The following is a 23609-nucleotide window of genomic DNA, read 5'->3' on the forward strand; positions in this document are numbered from 1 at the left end:
TGTTATTTTTAGAAAAATCTGTTGTTTTTTTTATAAAAGGAAAAATCGGTTGTTTGCTCTAGAGAATTGTAACATACTTTTATTAATTTCTTCAAGTAGGGATATGTCTGGCTATTTTGTTTTTGATTTTATGTTCCCATGAAACGATAAAGAAGTCCTGTTTGCACAATATTCTCCGTTGCATATTTCTAGATCGTCAACGTGAAATATTCATGCTAATTACATATGTTGCTTGTGCAAGATGGTTATGAGCTGGGGAAGAATTTTTTTACTATATTTTCTCAAGTAAGAATGAAGCTAAAGACAACATTCCTAACATTATAGTTGAATACCTTAAGCGCACCAAGTAGATCTTAATTTATAACCGATTATTAGTTGCTTCATCGCTCGCTATGTATACATCATCACATTACATTTTTTTATCAACTTATATCATTGCAAGTGAAATGGATTTTAACTATTTTCTGACTGTTATTGGTTATCTTTTCTATACATGCAGAATTTGACATGCATTACAGTCTTATTATATATAATTCCAGCAAAGATTTAAAATGCCCCATAACAACGCACGAGCATTCTACTAAAAATATATAAAAACTTATATGTTTGTCGCCCGTGGCAACGCACGGGCACTCTACTAATGTACAGAAGTTTGCGGCCGGGGACCGTTTTCGAACAATCCATTCCGGCCGTGCCCACACAGATACAGCCCGAAACTGCCGACGCCAACCGTCCTCTACTCGGGAACCGAACCATCCCCAAAACCCCACCACCTCATGATCTCCACCCTTCCGCGGTCCTGCCCATGGCCGCCGCCGCCACACCTCACCTCGCCGCCGTGGGGACCGCCGCATCGTACGCCCGTGTCCATCTCGGCCAGGCCGAGGGCGCGCCTCGTGCCCGTCGCCGCAGCGGCCGCTACTCCGGCCACCGACGGCGTCGCGTCGGTGCCACCCCACCCCAGGCGCTCGTAAGACTTCTCTCTTTCCGTGGACCAGTTTTGAATCCTGAGCGAATTTGATCTTCGATTCTTCGCCGCGCTTCGTCATTGATCTATTACGATTCCTTCTCCCCTTCAATCTCTTGTATGCATTAATGTATAGGGTTGTAAAGCGCCACACCATATCGGTTTTTGTTGGGGATGAGAGGGATGATCAATCGGATTGCCGGGGTCTTCGCTAGAAGAGGGTACAACATTGAGTCATTGGCAGTTGGGCTGAACAAGGATAAGGCGCTGTTCACCATTGTGGTGTCAGGAACAGAGAAAATACTCACAAAGGTTGTCGAGCAGCTCTATAAACTTGTTAATGTTATACAGGTCAGAATTTTCTTATTCCAGTATCCCGTGAATAATGAAAATGTTTGCTAACTAATACTCCCTCCGTCCGAAAATACTTGTCATTGAAATGGATGTATCTAGATGTATTTTAGTTCTAGATACATCCATTTTCACCCATTTTGATGACAAGTATTTTTGGACGGAGGGAGTAGCAACATGTGATTAATGGAATTACTCTGTTTCAGTTTTCGTGCTTGCTCCAGTCATCACTGTATCTGATATTCATAGTTTCATATATCAGTTGAACAGGTTGATGATTTGTCAAAGGAACCACAAGTTGAAAGAGAGCTCATGCTTATAAAACTAAACGTAGAGCCGGAACAGCGGCTCGAGGTAAAAGTGTTGGGGAACGTTGCAGAAAACAAAAAATTTCCTACGGTTTCACCAAGATCCATCTATGAGTTCATCTAGCAACAAGTGATTGAATGCATCTACGTACCTTGTAGATCGCGAGCGGAAGCGTTCAAAGAACGGGGATGAGGTAGTCGAACACGATGTGATCCAAATCACCGGAGATCCTAGCACCGAACGGACGGCACCTCCGCGTTCAACACACGTACGGAGCAGCGACGTCTCCTTCTTCTTGATCCAGCAAGGGGAAAGGAGAGGTTGAGGAAGATGGCTCCAGCAGCAGCACGACGGCGTGGTGGTGATGGAGCTGCAGTACTCCGTCAGGGCTTCGCCAAGCACTATGAAGGAGGAGGAGGTATTGGAGAGGGAGAAGGAGGCAACCAAAGGCGTGGATGAAGAGCCCTCCTTCCCCCACTATATATAGGAGGGCCAAGGGGGGGCGCCGGCCCTAGGAGATCCAATCTCCTAGGGGGGTGCGGCCAAGGGGGAGGAATCCCTCCTCCCCAAGGCACCTAGGAGGTGCCTTCCCCTCCTAGGACTCTTCCTCCTTGAAACCCTAGGCGCATGGGCCTCTTGGGGCTGGTGCCCTTGGCCCATGTAGGCCAAGGCGCACCCCCTACAGCCCATGTGGCCCCCCGGGACAGGTGGCCCCACCCGGTGGACCCCCGGGACCCTTCCGGTGGTCCCGGTACAATACCGATGACCCCGAAACTTGTCCCGATGGCCGAAACAGGACTTCCCATATATAAATCTTTACCTCCGGACCATTCCGGAACTCCTCGTGACGTCCGGGATCTCATCCGGGACTCCGAACAACATTCGGGTTACTGCATATACATATCCCTACAACCCTAGCGTCACCGAACCTTAAGTGTGTAGACCCTACGGGTTCGGGAGACATGTAGACATGACCGAGATCGCTCTCCGGTCAATAACCAACAGCGGGATCTGGATACCCATGTTGGCTCCCACATGCTCCTCGATGATCTCATCGGATGAACCACGATGTCGAGGATTCAAGCAACCCCGTATACAATTCCCTTTGTCAATCGATATGTTACTTGCCCGAGATTCGATCGTCGGTATCCCAATACCTCGTTCAATCTCGTTACCGGCAAGTCACTTTACTCGTACCGTAATGCATGATCCCGTGACCAGACACTTGGTCACTTTGAGCTCATTATGATGATGCATTACCGAGTGGGCCCAGTGATACCTCTCCGTCATACGGAGTGACAAATCCCAGTCTTGATCCATGTCAACCCAACAGACACTTTCGGAGATACCCGTAGTATACCTTTATAGTCACCCAGTTACGTTGTGACGTTTGGCACACCCAAAGCACTCCTACGGTATCCGGGAGTTACACGATCTCATGGTCTAAGGAAAAGATACTTTGACATTGGAAAACTCTAGCAAACGAACTATATGATCTTGTGCTATGTTTAGGATTGGGTCTTGTCCATCACATCATTCTCCTAATGATGTGATCTCGTTATCAATGACATCCAATGTCCATAGTCAGGAAATCATGACTATCTGTTGATCAACGAGCTAGTCAACTAGAGGCTTACTAGGGACATGTTGGTGTCTATTATTCACACATGTATTACGATTTCCGGATAACACAATTACAGCATGAATAAAGACAATTATCATGAACAAAGAAATATAATAATAATGCTTTTATTATTGCCTCTAGGGCATATTTCCAACAGTCTCCCACTTGCACTAGAGTCAATAATCTAGTTACACTGTGATGAATCGAACACCCATGGAATTCTGGTGTTGATCATGTTTTTCTCTAGGGAGAGGTTTAGTCAACGGATCCGCTACATTCAGGTCCGTATGTACTTTACAAATCTCTATGTCTCCATCTTGAACATTTTCACGAATGGAGTTGAAGCGACGCTTGATGTGTCTTGTCTTCTTGTGAAACCTGGGCTCCTTGGCAAGTGCAATAGCTCCAGTGTTGTCACAGAAGAGTTTGATTGGCCCCGACGCATTGGGTATGACTCCTAGGTCGGTGATGAACTGCTTCACCCATATTGCTTCATGTGCTGCCTCCGAGGCTGCCATGTACTCCGCTTCACATGTAGATCCCGCCACGACGCTCTGCTTGCAACTGCACCAGCTTACTGCCCCACCATTCAAAATATACACGTATCCGGTTTGTGACTTAGAGTCATCCAGATCTGTGTCGAAGCTAGCGTCGACGTAACCCTTTACGACGAGCTCTTCGTCACCTCCATAAACGAGAAACATTTCCTTAGTCCTTTTCAGGTACTTCAGGATATTCTTGACCGCTGTCCAGTGTTCCTTGCCGGGATTACTTTGGTACCTTCCTACCAAACTTACGGCAAGGTTTACATCAGGTCTGGTACACAGCATGGCATACATAATAGAACCTATGGCTGAGGCATAGGGGATGACACTCATCTCTTCTATATCTTCTGCCGTGGTCGGACATTGAGCTGAGCTCAATTTCACACCTTGTAACACAGGCAAGAACCCCTTCTTAGATTGATCCATATTGAACTTCTTCAATATCTTATCAAGGTATGTGCTTTGTGAAAGACCTATGAGGCGTCTTGATCTATCTCTATAGATCTTGATGCCTAATATATAAGCAGCTTCTCCAAGGTCCTTCATTGAAAAACTCTTATTCAAATAGGCCTTGATGCTGTCCAAGAGTTCTATATCATTTCCCATCAAAAGTATGTCATCTACATATAGTATGAGAAATGCTACAGAGCTCCCACTCACTTTCTTGTAAACGCAGGCTTCTCCATAAGTCTGCGTAAACCCAAACGCTTTGATCATCTCATCAAAGCGAATGTTCCAACTCCGAGATGCTTGCACCAGCCCATAAATCGAGCGTTGGAGCTTGCACACCTTGTCAGCATTCTTAGGATCGACAAAACCTTCCGGCTGCATCATATACAATTCTTCCTTAAGGAAACCATTAAGGAATGCCGTTTTGACGTCCATTTGCCATATTTCATAATCATAGAATGCGGCAATTGCTAACATGATTCGGACGGACTTCAGCTTCGCTACCGGTGAGAAAGTCTCATCGTAGTCAACCCCTTGAACTTGTCGATAACCCTTAGCGACAAGCCGAGCTTTATAGATGGTCACATTACCATCCGCGTCTGTCTTCCTCTTAAAGATCCATTTATTTTCTATGGCTCGCCGCTCAACGGGCAAGTCAGTCAAAGTCCATACTTCGTTTTCATACATGGATCCTATCTCGGATTTCATGGCTTCTAGCCATTTGTCGGAATCCGGGCCCGCCATCGCTTCTTCATAGTTCGAAGGTTCACCGTTGTCTAACAACATGATTTCCAAGACAGGGTTGCCGTACCACTCTGGTGCGGAACGTGTCCTTGTGGACCTTCGAATTTCAGTAGGAGCTTGATCAGAAGTATCTTGATCATCATCAATAACTTCCTCTCTAGTAGGTGCAGGCACCTCAGGAACATTTTCTTGAGTTGTGCCATTTTCCGGTTCAAGAGGTAACACTTCATCAAGTTCTACTTTCCTCCCACTTACTTCTTTCGAGAGAAACTCTTTCTCTAGAAAGAATCCATTCTTGGCAACAAAGATCTTGCCTTCGGATCTGAGGTAGAAGGTATACCCAACAGTTTCTTTAGGGTATCCTATGAAGACGCATTTTTCCGACTTGGGTTCGAGCTTTTCAGGTTGAAGTTTCTTGACATAAGCATCGCATCCCCAAACTTTCAGAAACGACAGCTTAGGTTTCTTCCCAAACCATAATTCAAACGGTGTCGTCTCAACGGATTTCGACGGAGCCCTATTTAAAGTGAATGCGGCAGTCTCTAAAGCATAGCCCCAAAAAGATAGCGGTAAATCGGTAAGAGACATCATAGATCGCACCATATCTAATAGAGTGCGATTACGACGTTCGGACACACCATTACGCTGAGGTGTTCCAGGCGGCGTGAGTTGTGAAACTATTCCACATTTTCTTAAGTGTGTGCCAAATTCGTGACTCAAGTATTCTCCTCCACGATCTGATCGTAGAAACTTGATTTTCCTGTCACGTTGATTCTCAACCTCACTCTGAAATTCCTTGAACTTTTCAAAGGTTTCAGACTTGTGTTTCATTAGGTAGATATACCCATATCTACTCAAATCATCAGTGAGGGTGAGAACATAACGATAGCCACCGCGAGCCTCAACACTCATTGGACCGCACACATCAGTATGTATGATTTCCAATAAGTTGGTTGCTCGCTCCATTGTTCCTGAGAACGGAGTCTTGGTCATCTTACCCATGAGGCATGGTTCGCACGTGTCAAATGATTCGTAATCAAGAGACTCTAAAAGTCCATCTGCATGGAGCTTCTTCATGCGTTTGACACCTATGTGACCAAGGCGGCAGTGCCACAAGTATGTGGGACTATCATTATCAACTTTACATCTTTTGGTACTCACACTATGAATATGTGTAGCATTACGCTCGAGATTCATTAAGAATAAACCATTCACCATAGGAGCATGACCATAAAACATATCTCTCATATAAATAGAACAACCATTATTCTCGGATTTAAATGAGTAGCCATCTCGAATTAAACGAGATCCCGATACAATGTTCATGCTCAAAGCTGGCACTAAATAACAATTATTAAGGTTTAAAACTAATCCCGAAGGTAAATATAGAGGTAGCGTGCCGACGGCGATCACATTGACCTTGGAACCATTCCCGACGCGCATCGTCACCTCGTCCTTTGCCAGTCTCCGCTTATTCCGCAGCCCCTGCTTTGAGTTACAAATGTGAGCAACTGCACCGGTATCAAATACCCAGGAGCTACTACGGGTACTAGTAAGGTACACATCAATTACATGTATATCATATATACCTTTTGTTTTGCCGGCCTTCTTGTCCGCTAAGTATTTGGGGCAGTTCCGCTTCCAGTGACCACTTTCCTTGCAATAAAAGCACTCAGTCTCGGGCTTGGGTCCATTCTTTGGCTTCTTCCCGGCAGCTTGCTTGCCGGGCGCGGCAACTCCCTTGCCGTCCTTCTTGAAGTTCTTTTTACCCTTGCCCTTCTTGAACTTAGTGGTTTTATTGACCATCAACACTTGATGTTCCTTCTTGACTTCTACCTCTGCTGATTTCAGCATTGCAAATACCTCAGGAATGGTCTTTTCCATCCCCTGCATATTGAAGTTCATCACAAAGCTCTTGTAGCTCGGTGGAAGCGACTGGAGGATTCTGTCAATGACCGCATCATCCGGGAGATTAACTCCCAGCTGAGTCAAGCGGTTATGTAACCCAGACATAGTGAGTATGTGCTCACTGACAGAACTATTTTCCTCCATCTTACAGCTGAAGAATTTGTCGGAGACTTCATATCTCTCGACCCGGGCATGAGCTTGGAAAACCATTTTCAGCTCTTCGAACATCTCATATGCTCCATGTCTCTCAAAACGCTTTTGGAGCCCCGGCTCTAGGCTGTAAAGCATGCCGCACTGAACGAGGGAGTAGTCATCGGTACGTGCCTGCCAAGCGTTCATAACGTCTTGTTCTGCAGGGAGAACAGGTGCGTCACCCAGCGGTGCTTGTAGGACATAATCTTTCTTGGCAGCTATGAGGATGATCCTCAGGTTCCGGACCCAGTCCGTATAGTTGCTGCCATCGTCTTTCAGCTTGGTTTTCTCTAGGAACGCGTTGAAGTTGAGGACTACGTTGGCCATTTGATCTACAAGACATATTGTAAAGATTTTAGACTAAGTTCATGATAATTAAGTTCATCTAATCAAATTATTTAATGAACTCCCACTTAGATAGACATCCCTCTTCTAGTCATCTAAGTATAACATGATCCGAGTCAACTAGGCCGTGTCCGATCATCACGTGAGACGGACTAGTCAACGTCGGTGAACATCTTCATGTTGATCGTATCTTCTATACGACTCATGCTCGACCTTTCGGTCTTCTGTGTTCCGAGGCCATGTCTATACACATGCTAGGCTCGTCAAGTCAACCTAAGTGTTTGCATGTGTAAATCTGTCTTACACCCGTTGTATGTGAACGTTTTGAATCAAACACCCGATCATCACGTGGTGCATTGAAACAACGAACTGTCGCAACGGTGCACAGTTAGGGGGAACACTTTCTTGAAATTATTATGAGGGATCATCTTATTTACTACCGTCGTTCTAAGTAAACAAGATGCAAAACATGATAAACATCAAATGCAATCAAATAATAATAGTGACATGATATGGCCAATATCACATAGCTCCTTTGATCTCCATCTTGGGGCTCCATGATCATCTTGTCACCGGCTTGACACCATGATCTCCATCATCATGATCCCCATCATCGTGTCTCCATGAAGTTGCTCGCCAACTATTACTTCTACTACTATGGCTAACGCGTTTAGCAATAAAGTAAAGTAATTTACATGGCGTTTCTCAATGACACGCAGGTCATACAAAAAATAAAGACAACTCCTATGGCTCCTGCCGGTTGTCATACTCATCGACATGCAAGTCGTGATTCCTATTACAATAGCATGAACATCTCATACATCACATATAGATCATTCATCATTCATCACAACTTTGGCCATATCATATCACAAAGCACTTGCTGCAAAAACAAGTTAGACGTCCTCTAATTGTTGTTGCAAGTTTTACGTGGCTGAAGTAGGGTTCTAGCAAGAACGTTTTCTTACCTACGTGAAACCACAACGTGATTTGTCAACTTCTATTTACCCTTCATAAGGACCCTTTTCATCGAATCCGCTCCAACTAAAGTAGGAGAGACAGACACCCGCCAGCCACCTTATGCAACTAGTGCATGTTAGTCGGTGGAACCGGTCTCACGTAAGCGTACGTGTAAGGTTGGTCCGGGCCGCTTCATCCCACAATACCGTTGAAGCAAGATAAGACTAGTAGCGGCAAGAAAGTTGACAACATCTACGCCCACAACAAATTGTGTTCTACTCGCGCAAGAAGAACTACGCATAGACCTAGCTCATGATGCCACTGTTGGGGAACGTTGCAGAAAACAAAAATTTCCTACGGTTTCACCAAGATCCATCTATGAGTTCATCTAGCAACGAGTGATTGGATGCATCTACGTACCTTGTAGATCGCGAGCGGAAGCGTTCAAAGAACGGGGATGAGGTAGTCGAACACGACGTGATCCAAATCACCGGAGATCCTAGCACCGAACGGACGGCACCTCCGCGTTCAACACACGTACGGACAGCGACGTCTCCTTCTTCTTGATCCAGCAAGGGGAAGGAGAGGTTGAGGAAGATGGCTCCAGCAGCAGCACGACGGCGTGGTGGTGATGGAGCTGCAGTACTCCGTCAGGGCTTCGCCAAGCACTATGGAGGAGGAGGAGGTATTGGAGAGGGAGAAGGAGGCAACCAAAGGCGTGGATGAAGAGCCCTCCTTCCCCCACTATATATAGGAGGGCCAAGGGGGGGCGCCGGCCCTAGGAGATCCAATCTCCTAGGGGGGTGCGGCCAAGGGGGGAGGAATCCCTCCTCCCCAAGGCACCTAGGAGGTGCCTTCCCCTCCTAGGACTCTTCCTCCTTGAAACCCTAGGCGCATGGGCCTCTTGGGGCTGGTGCCCTTGGCCCATGTAGGCCAAGGCGCACCCCCTACAGCCCATGTGGCCCCCCGGGACAGGTGGCCCCACCCGGTGGACCCCCGGGACCCTTCCGGTGGTCCCGGTACAATACCGATGACCCCGAAACTTGTCCCGATGGCCGAAACAGGACTTCCCATATATAAATCTTTACCTCCGGACCATTCCGGAACTCCTCGTGACGTCCGGGATCTCATCCGGGACTCCGAACAACATTCGGGTTACTGCATATACATATCCCTACAACCCTAGCGTCACCGAACCTTAAGTGTGTAGACCCTACGGGTTCGGGAGACATGTAGACATGACCGAGATCGCTCTCCGGTCAATAACCAACAGCGGGATCTGGATACCCATGTTGGCTCCCACATGCTCCTCGATGATCTCATCGGATGAACCACGATGTCGAGGATTCAAGCAACCCCGTATACAATTCCCTTTGTCAATCGATATGTTACTTGCCCGAGATTCGATCGTCGGTATCCCAATACCTCGTTCAATCTCGTTACCGGCAAGTCACTTTACTCGTACCGTAATGCATGATCCCGTGACCAGACACTTGGTCACTTTGAGCTCATTATGATGATGCATTACCGAGTGGGCCCAGTGATACCTCTCCGTCATACGGAGTGACAAATCCCAGTCTTGATCCATGTCAACCCAACAGACACTTTCGGAGATACCCGTAGTATACCTTTATAGTCACCCAGTTACGTTGTGACGTTTGGCACACCCAAAGCACTCCTACGGTATCCGGGAGTTACACGATCTCATGGTCTAAGGAAAAGATACTTTGACATTGGAAAACTCTAGCAAACGAACTATACGATCTTGTGCTATGTTTAGGATTGGGTCTTGTCCATCACATCATTCTCCTAATGATGTGATCTCGTTATCAATGACATCCAATGTCCATAGTCAGGAAATCATGACTATCTGTTGATCAACGAGCTAGTCAACTAGAGGCTTACTAGGGACATGTTGGTGTCTATTATTCACACATGTATTACGATTTCCGGATAACACAATTACAGCATGAATAAAGACAATTATCATGAACAAAGAAATATAATAATAATGCTTTTATTATTGCCTCTAGGGCATATTTCCAACAAAAAGTGTATATGTGGCTTTTGCAGGCATGCTATCTCATAGCAGTAGCGCGGGTTTTAGATGTATCAGTAGCGCGGGTACCCGCGCTACTAATAAGGCGCTACAGCTAACTCATAGCAGTAGCGCGTGCGCACCCGCGCTACTGCTACACAAGTGTAGCAGCAGCGCGGTTAGAAGAAGCTCGTTACTGCTCGTAGCGCTAGCGCTCTTTGGCTGGACGCGCTACTGCTATTGAGGCGCTGCTGCTAACTTTTATACACTCGCTACTGCTCATTTAAGTAGTTTTTTTTGGCATATTTGTTTTGTATTTGAACAGGCTTTGTAGAAGAATCTTTAGCACATAGAAATGTCATCATGATACACATATAAATGCCTGCGAAACCACAAATGTAATCATAGCATGTACATACAAATAGTCTCATCATAATCATCATCCAACACAAAGTGATATCTTGTCATCATCTCGAAAATAGCAATACATGCAAGTCTCGAATACTTGCAACTACAACAACTCATCCATCTAAACAAAGGTATACGCAAGAAGTGCACACCTTCCAGACCCTTCCTTAACCCCTGCCCAAGTGTTCCCGGGCTAAGTACTGTACGACCCTCGCGCCCGGCTAGTTGAGCCTGTGTTGAGGCGGCATCTTCAGGCGTGTCCTATGAGGATTTCATGAAGAGAGACTTTTTGCAACCCATGGTACGACCCTGCCCGGGCATATCATCCATATCCTCATTAGCAAGCTGATAGCCCGATTCGTCATATGGTTGACTCATCATATCTATGTCACAGTCATACGCGTTTGTATTGAGGTAATCCATAGGGTTGACCTCCGTCTCATCATCCATTCTCTGTTCTACAGGAGAAATTATATCAGCCAGTACTATTGCACCCCCTTCATCATGTCGTCCGCCGCTCTCACCCGGCACTACAGGAGCTGGTAATTGCGTAGGCGGGGTGGTGGTCTCCACACATGCTTGTTGATGTGTGGTAGTTATTGGTGTGCTCTCGACCGGCTCCAGACGAATAAGATTCTTTGGCCATAGCAGCACCCAACCCTTGTAGCTTCCAATCCGCGGCGGGGTCTCGTCATCCGCTCCCACATGCTGTACTGGAGGAGGCAAATCCTCGTGCCCCGATTTCACACTGGTCAAGCTAACCCTGAAGTGCCCAGCGGGGATCGGCTGGTTGTGGAACGTGCGTTGAGAGGGGTCCATTATCATCCCCTTTCCCACGTCCACCTTCTGGCCTTTGATCAAGTAGAGTATGGTGCACGGGGTTTCTTTCGCCTGCAAACACATATGTCTGCGGCGTAAAACAACCGAAAGGCAACAAAAATGGAATATTATCTATATATATGTTGGTGCGACATGTAATTACCGTGACGGCGTCGAGCTCAGCCAAAGATGAAGGCCCACCTAGCGCGCCTGAGACTAAGGACGGGCTGCTATGAGCGGGAGCGGCTGCGAGAGGAGGCCCGGTTGCTTGAGCAAGTGATGGTGCGATGGTGTTGTTGTTCATGGAGTTGCTCGCAATGAAACTGGGCATCGGGAAATCATGTACCGTCTTGTCTGGATTTTCCTTCGCCCAGTTGATGATAACTGGAACCAAGTTAGTAGCGAAATCATTTCTGCAGGCAGTTACAGCTGCATTGACTGCCTGCTGTAGCAACTCATATTTGTCCTCGGCTGCTTTTTTCGCGTCCTCAGCTGCTTTTTTCTCGACCGCAAGCTTCACCTTTGCGTTGATGTCCGCCTGACTAAACTTCTTTTTCTGCTTCTTGGCCTCCGGGCCGTCGTTGTAAAACACCTTCCACGTGGCGTCGTCTCCAGCGCCGTGCACATGACCATATTGCGGCCGCTGGTCCAACGGGAGTCCCTTAAGTTCGTTCAAGGCCCGGTTGAGAGGGGTGTCCCACTTGGGCCTCATCGGAGAAGTAGGGCTTTCGGCTGCAAGCCGGTGTTGCTTCTCCAGTAGTCTAATCAATTTCCTCGTGATCTTGTCCGTGCAAAAAACCTTTTTCTCCTTGTCCCACTTGTAGCGGGCCCTGATGAAGTCATGCTCCAAGGGGTTGGTGAACTTCGCGAAGGGGTCTGGGAGACCCGCGGCTTCACGTTCCGCGTCCTCCTTATCCCATATGGGCCTTTTACCGAGGTAGACACGGCTTCCGAGGCGATGCTTCCCCGTGTTCCTTTGCTGAAGGCTTTTGAATTTCGCAGCCTTAGCCTTGGCTGCCTCGGTAGCGCAAATGTCCTTGAACTTTTCGAACTCCTCTTCCGTAAGTGTCGGATTTTCCTCCAGAAACTTGGACAGGGGTTCATCAGCCTCAATAGCTCGTTTCACCCTCCCTTTCCAGGAGGCCAAATCATTGCTGAACATGCCCATGGCGTGATTGTTAATCTTTTTCATCTTCGGATCATCCCACGGTTGTTCTATGTTATCATCCCGGTCGGGGAACTTGAATCTCTTGTGCAACTTCGTTAGGAGCAACTGCGTCAAATGTTCTTTACTCCTTAAGTCATCGTCGTTGATGCTCGCGCATTCCCGTAGGATGCATCCTACTTGGTTCCCATAGCACTTGCGAGGTTCTTCCGGCTCTAACGGCTCAAACTTGTCAGGTGCCATCTTTGTGATCACAAGTCGTCCAATCCCTAGTTTGTTAGGTTTTCATATCCTCTGCTTCTTATGCTCCTCTTTTCGGTAGCGGCATCGGGGCCGGTACCTTCCCCGCCGGTACCTTCCCCACCGGTCTCGGTGCCGCCATCGGTGCCGGCGCCGTCGGTGTCGATGTCGGCGTCAGTACCATCATCGAGGCCGACCTGCAAACCTTGCTTAGCAGTCAAATAGTCGAGGTACTCTTGTTCACCCTCATAATCCATCTCGTCTGCATCTTGGTCAGAAGGCCCAGTTTCTTCGTTGTTCGACATGTTTCCTATGATTAAGTGGCCTCATTTATTTCTAAAAGTATGAATAAATGAGAAATGACATAAAAAGGAATATATGTGCCAGCACTCGATATGCCAACTATGTAGCACAAATCATGCCTTTAATCACGGGAAATTTCGGCATGACCGTTGCTAAAAAATGGACATATCGAGCGCCTGAAATTCACCGAAACGAAAATGAATCAACATTCAGGCGTAACATAGGCCACTCGGATCATTTTCCAAACATGACATGTCCAAAACATGACATATGCACATATAACATGTCCAGTTCAAATTTGCATATAAATTCAGCTAATTTTGAAACCTAGCTAAATTCATAACTAAATAGATAACCTAATTAATTAACATAACCGAAGAACCCTAGCAGAGAGGGGGGGTTTACAGAGAGTGCAGGGGCGAGGAGGCAGGCCCGACGACGGCCGGCAGGGGAGAGGAGGGAGGCGAGGGCCGACGGGTCGGGGGCGAGCGCGCCGGGGTCGGGGGCGAGCGCTGGCGCCGGAGTCTGGGGCGAGCGGCGGGGTCGGGGGCTAGCGCCGTCGCCGGGGTCGGGGTCGAGGGCCGGGACGGGGGCGAGCGCCGGGGCCGGGTCGGGCGCGGCAGTGCGACGGGGGAGAGAGAGTGGGGATTTGGGGGGAAATGGCGGGATGAAGCAGGACGAGTGAGAATTTTGGGTTAAGTGGACGTAGCAGTAGCGCGTTATGTCAAAACGCGCTGCTACTAACATCAGTAGCTGCAGCGGTTTAGGAGAAATGCGCTACTACTAAATTCAGTAGCTGCAGCGGTTTATCCAAAACGCGCTGCTACTACCGTCGCTACTGCCAGTTTTTCTTTTTATTTTCCTTTATTTTATCCCACTTTTATTTCCCGAGGGCAGTGAACGAAGGGAGGGCGATATATATTGCATCATTTGACGGTTAAATATGTATGCAAAATAGGAACATATATATTACACATCATTGGACCCATGCATAATAATGGCTAAGTGTGTATACAAAATAGGAACATATATATATTACACATCATTGGACCCATAACATACGTTTCCTCAGTGCTGACGTTTTCGTTTTTGAGTCACCTTCTTTCCCTTCTTGTTCGTCGAAGAATAATTGAGCCCCTCATTGTGACTTTGCCTTTTCCATGGAGTACGATTTTTCTTAGGTAATGTAGTATTGATTCTTCTTTTGACGTATACTTCATCATCATCGTCATCTTCCCTCATTGGGTTGCCGTACTGATCATAGTCTTCCTCGTTGGCGACTCCATCCATTCCAATGATGTTCCTTTTGCCTCTCCTCACGACAACACGGCTGGGATTGCGCGGGTCAATTATGAAGAAGCATTGTGTCACGTGCTTAGCGTGTACCCATGGCTCGTTTTTTGCGATAGTGTTCACGGTAGCGCTCTTGGCGTCGGGTATAGTCATGGTAGTGAACATCCGGCTTTCTCTTTCGACATTCTTAGCCCATCTGACACGGAACATCGTCGTGTTGTGCAGTCCAGAGTAGTCAAGCTCCCAGATCTCCTCGACCCTTCCATAAAATCGTTCAGTTGTGCCGTTGTCGCTGCCGGACATGCATTCCATCGTCACCCCTGAGTTCTGATCATCACTGTCCATATCTTTTGCCTCCGTGTAGAACGTGTATCCGTTGATATCATATGCCTGATAGGTTATGAGGTTGGGCGAGGGGCCATGTGCTAAGGCGTATATGAGCAATCCGTCCTTAGAGCCCTCCTCCGGGGGATTAGCAATAATATGCTCTTTGAACCAATGCAGGAAAGTGGAGTTGTGCTCTCTAGTAACTTCGGCGTCCGTCCTGCATACCCCCTGGTCACAATACTTCTTTGCGATAATTTCTTTGTGCAGTGCCACGAAAGGATCTACCTCGTCTAGGTGTTGTAGCACTACCAAGTTTGCTCTGTCAAAGTCGCTGCATCGATCTGAGTATGCCACGTGCAGTTCCCTGTGACCGTTGCAGTGACCATCTCCTTCGAGCCTCCCATCGTGCTTGTTAACGGGCAAACCAACACTAACACCAGGCGGCTGGTCTACGCCATATAGAAAATTCTCACAGAAAGAGATGCACTCTTGTGCCAAATAGCCCTGGACGATGCTTCCATCTGGACGGGACATGTTACGAACGAATCCTTTGATGATCCCATTCATCCTCTCAAACGGCATCATGTTGTGCAGGAATGACGGCCCCAGGTCTATTATGTCATCCACAATATGGACACACAGATGCACCATCACGTCGAAGAACGCGGGCGGGAAGTACATCTCAAGCTCATTCAGTATCACAACGATCTCTTCCTGTAGCCTTTGGAGCTGCTTCACACTGATCGACTTTCGAGAGATGATGTCGAAAAAGTTGCAAAGACCAATAAGCGTGTCACGGACGTGCTTGTCCATTATCCCTCTAAGGGCAACAGGTAGTATCTGCATCATCATCACATGACAGTCATGAGACTTCATCACGCTGAACCTTTTCTTGTCCGTGTCTAGATATCTGCTTATCTTGCCACAGTAACCGGAACTAACTTTGACTCCGGTAAGGCACTTAAAGAATTGATTGATCTCAGCCTGACTTAAGGGGAAGCAAGAAGGGGGGCAATAATCCTCTTTCTTTATTTTCTTGCCCTTCTTCTCCCGTGCCTCTGTCTCCGTCTCTGTCTCGTCTGACATTTTACGGGGCGGCATGTGCAGATCTTCCCTGATTTTCAAATCTTGCAAGTCTTTTCTTGCCTTCGGCCCATCCTTGGTCTTATCCGGCATGTTCATCAGTGTTGCGAGCAAGCTCTCAAGGACATTCTTACAGATATGCATTTGATCAAGGCAATGAGGTGTATCGAGTTTGTGCCAGTACTCCAAGTCCCAGAACACAGACCTCGTCTTCCATACCTTCAGCAGCGGCTCCGGCGCCTTTCTCATCGTCTTTCCCGGCGCGGGGCACTCCTTCCAGTTTTTCAACAGCTCATCGATTTCGGCACCGCTCCGCTTACGTGGAGGTCCTCAATGCTCAGCGTGACCATTGAATAGATCTCCACGGTTTCTCCACGGGTCGTCCTGTTCAAGCCATCTTCGATGCCCCATGTACACGATTTTCCCAGACTCGCCATCTTTCCTTGACGTTAGCTGCTGAGACGTTGTATCATCCATGCACCGCGTGCATCCGCAATATCCATGGCACACCTGGCCTGCCACATATCCGTAACCGAGATAGTCCTGTACTGTCGTGATCAGCGCGACTCTCATGTTGAAATACTCACCTTTGCTGGTGTCCCATGTCTTGGCCGGTGTTTTCCATAACGTGTCTAACTTCTCTTGAAGTAGCCGGTTTAATACTGATAGAAGTTGTTCAACGCTCTCCACTGGCTTCCATCCTTCAGGTGTCTCAGCTTCGGATCATCTCCATCGTCGGGCTTCTTCCTCTCCGCGTGCCAGCGCATTAGCTTTGCTTCCTTGGGATCTACAAAATACCTCTGGAGACGAGGAGTGATCGGTAAGTACCATACAACTTTCTGGGGACATTTCTTCCCGGCCTTCTTGTATCGAGAAGCATTGCACACTGGACAGCTTGTTTTTTCCGCGTGCTCCTTCCGATAAATTATGCAATCGTTGATGCATGCATGGTATCTAACGTGTGGCAGATCAAGAGGGCACACGATCTTCTTAGCCTCATCAACACTAGTAGGACATAGATTACTCGCGGGAAGAACATCCTTTAGGTACTTGAGATGCTCATCGAGGCTAGTGTCGGTCCATTTGTTTTTAGCCTTCGTCTTCAGGAGTTGGAGCGTGAAACTCAAGCAGGTCACCTCAGGATTGCAACCATCATACAATGGAGTGTTCGAGTCTACCACCAGTTGCTCCAGCTTAGCCTCCTCTCTAGAAGTAGCTCTCTCAGTACTCGTCTCCTTGCGAAGCAATGCTTGAACATGAGGGTTCCGCACAACTGAACTTAGTACCGACGAACTCTGCTGCGTGGAGTCCATGTTGTTCTCTCCGCCGCCATGTCCGGCCCCTTCTCCTCCGCCATGTGCGGCCTCTTCCCCGCCGCCATTATCGATCATCTCTTCGTCTTGCCCCGTGTCATCATTGCCTGCCCCGTCGGCATCCTCAACATCGTCATCCTCATCTTCAATTATCCACCGAGTATAGCCATCCATGAAACCAGTCATGAGCAGGTGCGCTTCGACACGACCATCGTCATGGGGGTCGAGCCAAACTATTCCTTTGCATTTTCGACACGGACATAAAACCTCTGTCCGGTTATTTTCTTTCATGTCCTGCACCGCCGACCGCAACCACCTGTCCACCATCGTTCCACTGACCATCGTCAACTCTGCACGGTAATAATAAACAAATTGATTATAAAAATGCATGCATGCATCAAAGTCATAAAAAAATTTGGCATGACCTTCCCTAAAAATAGGACATATATGGATCTAGAGTTTGCCCGGAATTCGCCGAAACGGAAATAAATCGACATTTCGGCAAAACATAGGCAACTCAAAAGCACAATTTGGCGGCGTCAACTCATGCCACACACACAATTTCCACAAACATATCACACACACATAAACATATTTCCATTTTGCAAAAGCATGAAATTTTCATCACCTCTATCTCGATTGAGATCGAGCACACGGTGGAGATGATGTTGTAGGGAGATCAAAAGTGCACAAAGCTCTTCTTGACAAAGATAGATCTAGTTAGGGGGCAAATAGGTCACTTAACTAAATCCTACATCTACCTAGCTACCTAATTTGGGAGGAGACAATTTCAACTAGTGGAGGGGGAAGGAAAAAGAAAAAGGAGATGCATTAATGGAGGTGGTGTAGTTATGTAGGAGTAATGAAGAGAGAGAAAGGTGGATAGAAGAGAGGGAGTAATGGGGGAGAAGTATTGAGGAGAAGAAGAAGAGTGAGAGTGGGAGCATGTGGTGGAGGTAGGGGAAGGGAAGAGAGGAGGGGGAGGTAGGGGGAAGGGAAAAGAGGAGGGGGAGGGGAGGGACGGGTGGGGAAAGGTAGTGTTGGGTTGGTGCGGGTTAGCAGTAGCGCGGGACCTAAAATGCGCGCAGCAGCGCGCTTTGGGATGCGGCGCTACTGCTAACTGGGACAAAAAAGTGTGGCAATTTGAAATTTACCAGCAGCGATCTCGGGAAAAGCGCGCTACTACTACATACTTAGCAGTAGCGCGGTTATTGCGACCGCGCTACTGCTACTTAGAGTTAGGGGAACACCGCCGGTCGATATTTGTAGCAGCGCGTTTTAGGCCGACCGCGCTACTGCTAAATCCTTAGCAGCAGCGAGTTTACAGAACACGCGCTACTACTAGTTAGCAGCAGCGCTCCTTTTTGAACCGCGCTGCTGCTAAGATTCTGTGTATAGGCTTTTCCCTAGTAGTGTAAACTTTTCCTTCACAGTGTTCGGAATGGAGGAATCGCTGCCAGGCCATCCTCTGGAAAGTGTCCTCCACCCACAGTTTTCAAAGGAAAAATAACATCTGCCCGGAGCTCTTGTTTTTGCACAGGCCCGAGGCGCCGGGAAGCAAAAGGCTGCTTCAACCCCTACCTGGGACCCACTTATGGTCAGAATAGGTGATTTGTGCAAGCTGGAAGCACCGGGCTGTATTTTTCACACATATAAAAATCGTTAGCTGGGGCCAACGTGTGTTGATTTCTCCTGCTAGTTTTCCTACGTTCCGAACAGCGATTCTTTTCTTATTCCTCTGTTCTGCGGAACCGCAGGACTGAAGTGTACGGCCAATGCTATTCCTGTGCGGTTTTATATTCCTTCGTTTACTAGCCTTCATACCGAACGGGGCCTTAATCTGTGTGCATGTGATGCTCAATTTACATATTTCAGTCCGAGAGGTAATGGAAGTACAGTTTGGGTATTCTTTGCTTATTTTAATACTCATACATGCAGGTGATGGGTTTGGTTGACATTTTCAGAGCTAAAGTGGTTGATCTTTCAGACCATACACTAACTGTTGAGGTAAAATCCGTGATGTTTCGTATCTTGCAGATAAATTACACTATCACTTGTATGTAGTTTATTAAAGTAAAGTATGCTCTCTGTTTTGAGTCATGCCAAAGGTAACTGGCGATCCTGGAAAAATTGCTGCTGTACAGAGGAACCTGAGCAAATTCGGGATCAAGGAAGTTGCCAGAACTGGCAAGGTTATACTCCTTAGAAAGATTAAGAGGAAAGTATCGTTTTCCCCCCGAAATCCTCTCTGATGGATCAATTTCCCCCTCAACTCTAATACCGGATCAATCAACCCCTCAAATCTCTAAAACCGGATCAATTCCCCCCTAAAGTGGTTTTGGACTTGATTTTGAGTGGTTTTGACCCAGATCGTGCACTTCTCTCGGTTATGGCCGCGCACTTCGCGTCTTCAGTGCGCCCAGCTCGCCTCCGTGGCCGGCATGCTCGCCGCTTGCCGTCTTCATGGTCTCGACCAGGCTGCCGCAGAAGTACTCCCACTCCATGCCTACACGGACGCCGATGCTTCCCGAGAAGCCATCTGATGCCATGCTCCTGCTCAAGTCCGACTGCCCAGTGCGGGAACCGCTCTGTGTGCCTCGCACCGCACTGACCGGCGTCCCGCTTGGCCAGCGCAGGAGACGAACTGCATCAGCACCGTCGACGCGCTCATCCGGCCGCCCGTGATCACGCTCTGCTGCACCAGGCCCGCATTCTCTTCCTCCCGGTGAGCGGCGACGGTGTTCGAGGCGGCAACCACGCAGGCGTCGTTCTCGATGAGCGTCTCCAGCGTGTCGGGGCTGCTGGAGGATGACGGCAACGTGATCTCGTCGTCTTCGAGCTCCGTCGTAGGCTCTTGTGGCGGAGACGGCTCTGGGCCCCGGTGCCAACGGCGTCTCTCGCCGGTTTGCGTGGCCGCGTTCGCCCCGGCACCACTGCGCGACGGCCACATGGTACTCGCCGATGTCGAAGGAGCTCCAGTTCATCCTCTTCTCGTTCCCGGCCTAGCAGCTAGAGGTGGAGGAGGACAAGGATGAGTCAGTGGAGGCGTCGCGCGGGGAGGAGGCGGAGCCCTGGAGTGCGTACTCGACGATGCTGACTGGCACCACCTGAAGCGAGACGAAACAAAGGAGAGCAGAGCGGGTACGCGGTCTGGGTCAAAACCACTCAAAATCAAGTTCAAAACCACTTTAGGGGGGAATTGGTCCGGTTTTAGAGATTTGAGGGGCTGATTGATCCGGTATTAGAGTTGAGGGGGGAATTGATCCATCAGAGAGGATTTCAGGGGGAAAACGATACTTTCCTCAAAGATTAATACCATATCCTGCTTTCTTCTTGACTATATCTAATGGGCCTTACTAATGTAACAGATAGCTTTGAGGCGTGAGAAAATGGGACAAACCGCTCCTTTTTGGAGGTTCTCCGTAGCTTCCTATCCTGATCTTGAAGTAAAAATGCCTTCGAAATCTACACTAAGCACTGCAAAGACAACCAGTGGGGATTCTGAGGAATCATCCCAGGTAAGGAATGATAATTCTTATCATTCATATAATTCTTGTAGCATGTATTTATCTTTTTTTTCAGCACTGCAACAACACTGTCTCCATTTATTTTGACCTGGTTTATTGTGTTGTGTGAATTCTTTTTATGTATTCAATGAAAATCAACACGCATAATTTACTTCTTCTATTCTTTATAATAAGAATTGTTCTTTACTGAATTGATCTTGTTGATTATTTCTTGCTGTTCTTTTTTCTTTCAATCTGAGTTTGTAAGGGCAAAATAGTTTCTGTAAATAATTTGCCAATATTGATCCTTGCAAGTGCACCTTATATGCAGTGAATACTGATGTGGTTAGCTAGATTTATCTATTTATGCCTATCAGTTTAGGACAAAAGCAGAAGTTGGTGCATTATTTAAATTGTTGTATCATTCCCAAGACCCGCATTATGTCGAATTGTTAGTCTTGATTTGAAAGTAGTAAGAAGTTGGCTATCTTATAGAATAACCACAATTTCACAAACACTGGTTAGAAATGACCTTGCCTATGTTTGTGTGAACAATTTTATTGCAAATATTTTTTGCTTCAATTTGCAACAGCAGCTGTATGAATTTTTATATAATCTTATGTTCTTATTACTAGGGCGATGTTTATCCAGTGGAATCTTACGAAAGCTTCTCGATGAATCAAATTCTTGATGCTCATTGGGGTGCCATGACTGACAGTGATGTAAGTTCTTGCATTCTTCTTTCACTAGAGCTGCTGTGTTGCTGAAAATTAATGGCAAGAGCCCTGAAGTGTACTTGAACACTAAAATTGTTAAAATTTGTTTGCATTGAACTACAATTGCAATTTTAATACCCATTTGGAAAATAAATGGCATACTTTTCTTTCTTTAGCCTACAGGGTTTTGTTCACATACTTTGTCGATCCTTGTGAATGATTCCCCTGGAGTTCTTAATGTCGTACCGGGTGTCTTTGCCCGGAGGGGCTACAATATTCAGGTTCGTTTTCTGCTTATATATCTTATGTTGCCTCAGTTAGATCATTGCAGGTTACATGGTTGCAGTAAATGCTTAAAAGTTGTATCCATTACTTTGACAGAGTCTTGCTGTTGGCCCAGCTGAAAAAATGGGCACTTCTCGCATCACCACTGTCGTTCCTGGAAATGATGAATCTATCGCCAAGCTAGTACAACAACTTTACAAGCTCATCGATGTTTATGAGGTCAACTTATAAATGTGTGGTTTCTATGATTGTTGTTGCATTTGTAAGGTTAACTCAAATTCATCTTGGTTTCTCAGGTTCAAGATCTTACACATTTACCATTTGCGGCTAGAGAGTTAATGATCATAAAGGTCGCTGGGAACACCTCAGCTCGCAGGGATATCCTGGATATTGCTGAGGATGTTTTCAGGGCCAAAACGGTTGATGTATCAGGCCACACAATAACTCTTCAGGTAATAATTACTTTACCCTCTTGGGTCCGTCCAACTACTAGATTTAGGACTTTATATTCTTTTGTTGGTAGATAAATCAGTCGGTTTAATCTAAGCATTTTCTTAATTCAATCTAGACATGTTGATTGTAGACAGCAGAAATATGAACATTAATCAGATACAGCCTTTACTTGGAGCATTATCTGTGTAGCTGTCAACTAGCTGATAAAAATTTCAGTATAGATCTGCTGCTATTTTGAAATATATGTTAGTGCTTATTCATATTGATTTAAGTAGGATAATAGAGACATGCGACAATGTGGGCGTTTATAGATTGTTTCAGTGTCATGTATGTATGGCTATACCGGCAAATCGTATGTCTGACATAAATGTAATCCATTTGAACAACGAAATTTGACATAAACTGTATTTATATAAATATCTCATAAGAATTCACTTGCCGCTATTTCATAGAAACATTTCCATTAAATCAAAGCTCATGCAGTGATTTCTTTGTTTTTCCTATGGCGTAATCAAACACCCTTTCGTTGGGATTTTGTCGTATTTAATCCTACAATTCAATAAGGCCGGACATTGCGATCCTACCCTTTCCATTTTCCTGCATTTCTTGAATCTTGTAAAAGAGTCCCGCAAGGACTAAATTTAGTGGCATCAATAATTTGTCTTAACAAACAATAACCTTACTGGCATGCAGCTTACCGGAGATCTTGATAAAATGGTTGCATTACAAAGGTTGCTTGAGCCCTACGGCATCTGTGAGGTTCGTACTGAAGGTTACTTTTTTTAAGCTCTTGAGCTCACTTTGCAAATGCTCCATAGTATCCATAATTTGTGTTCATCAGTGGATTAGTTATTCCTTGATTGTGGAGTACTCCCTCCGTAATGAAATATAAGAGTGTTTAGATCACTACTTTAGTGATCTAAACGCTCTTATATTTCTTTACAGAGGGAGTACTTACTAGGCCAATGCAAATTGTAGTTTAGCAACTGCAAATTTTCGAATGGTTATTTGTAGTCGATCCTTTACCCTCCTTGGCCATGCATTTTGCAGATTGCACGAACTGGCAGGGTTGCGTTGTGCCGCGAGTCAGGAGTCGATTCTAAGTACCTCCGTGGGTATTCCCTTCCTGGATAGCATGTCAGTTGGCGACACATCACGCTCCATCAGTTCATGGATTGCCATGATTCTCCTGATCTCGGATCTCCTAAACACCCTCTGTGCAATTGCGTTTTATTCATTTCGAAGCATCCAACAAGAACTCACCT

The 23609-nt window shown here is 46.7% G+C and overlaps 1 pseudogene; it reads left to right on the forward strand.

Annotated features, from left to right (window-relative positions):
- The first annotated feature begins 776 nt into the window (after nt 1-776).
- LOC123139380 (acetolactate synthase small subunit 2, chloroplastic-like) lies at nt 777-23478 on the forward strand (annotated as a pseudogene).
- The last annotated feature ends 131 nt before the right edge of the window (nt 23479-23609 follow it).

The sequence above is a fragment of the Triticum aestivum genome, chromosome 6B (assembly GCF_018294505.1).
Source record: "Triticum aestivum cultivar Chinese Spring chromosome 6B, IWGSC CS RefSeq v2.1, whole genome shotgun sequence".
NCBI lineage: Eukaryota > Viridiplantae > Streptophyta > Magnoliopsida > Poales > Poaceae > Triticum > Triticum aestivum.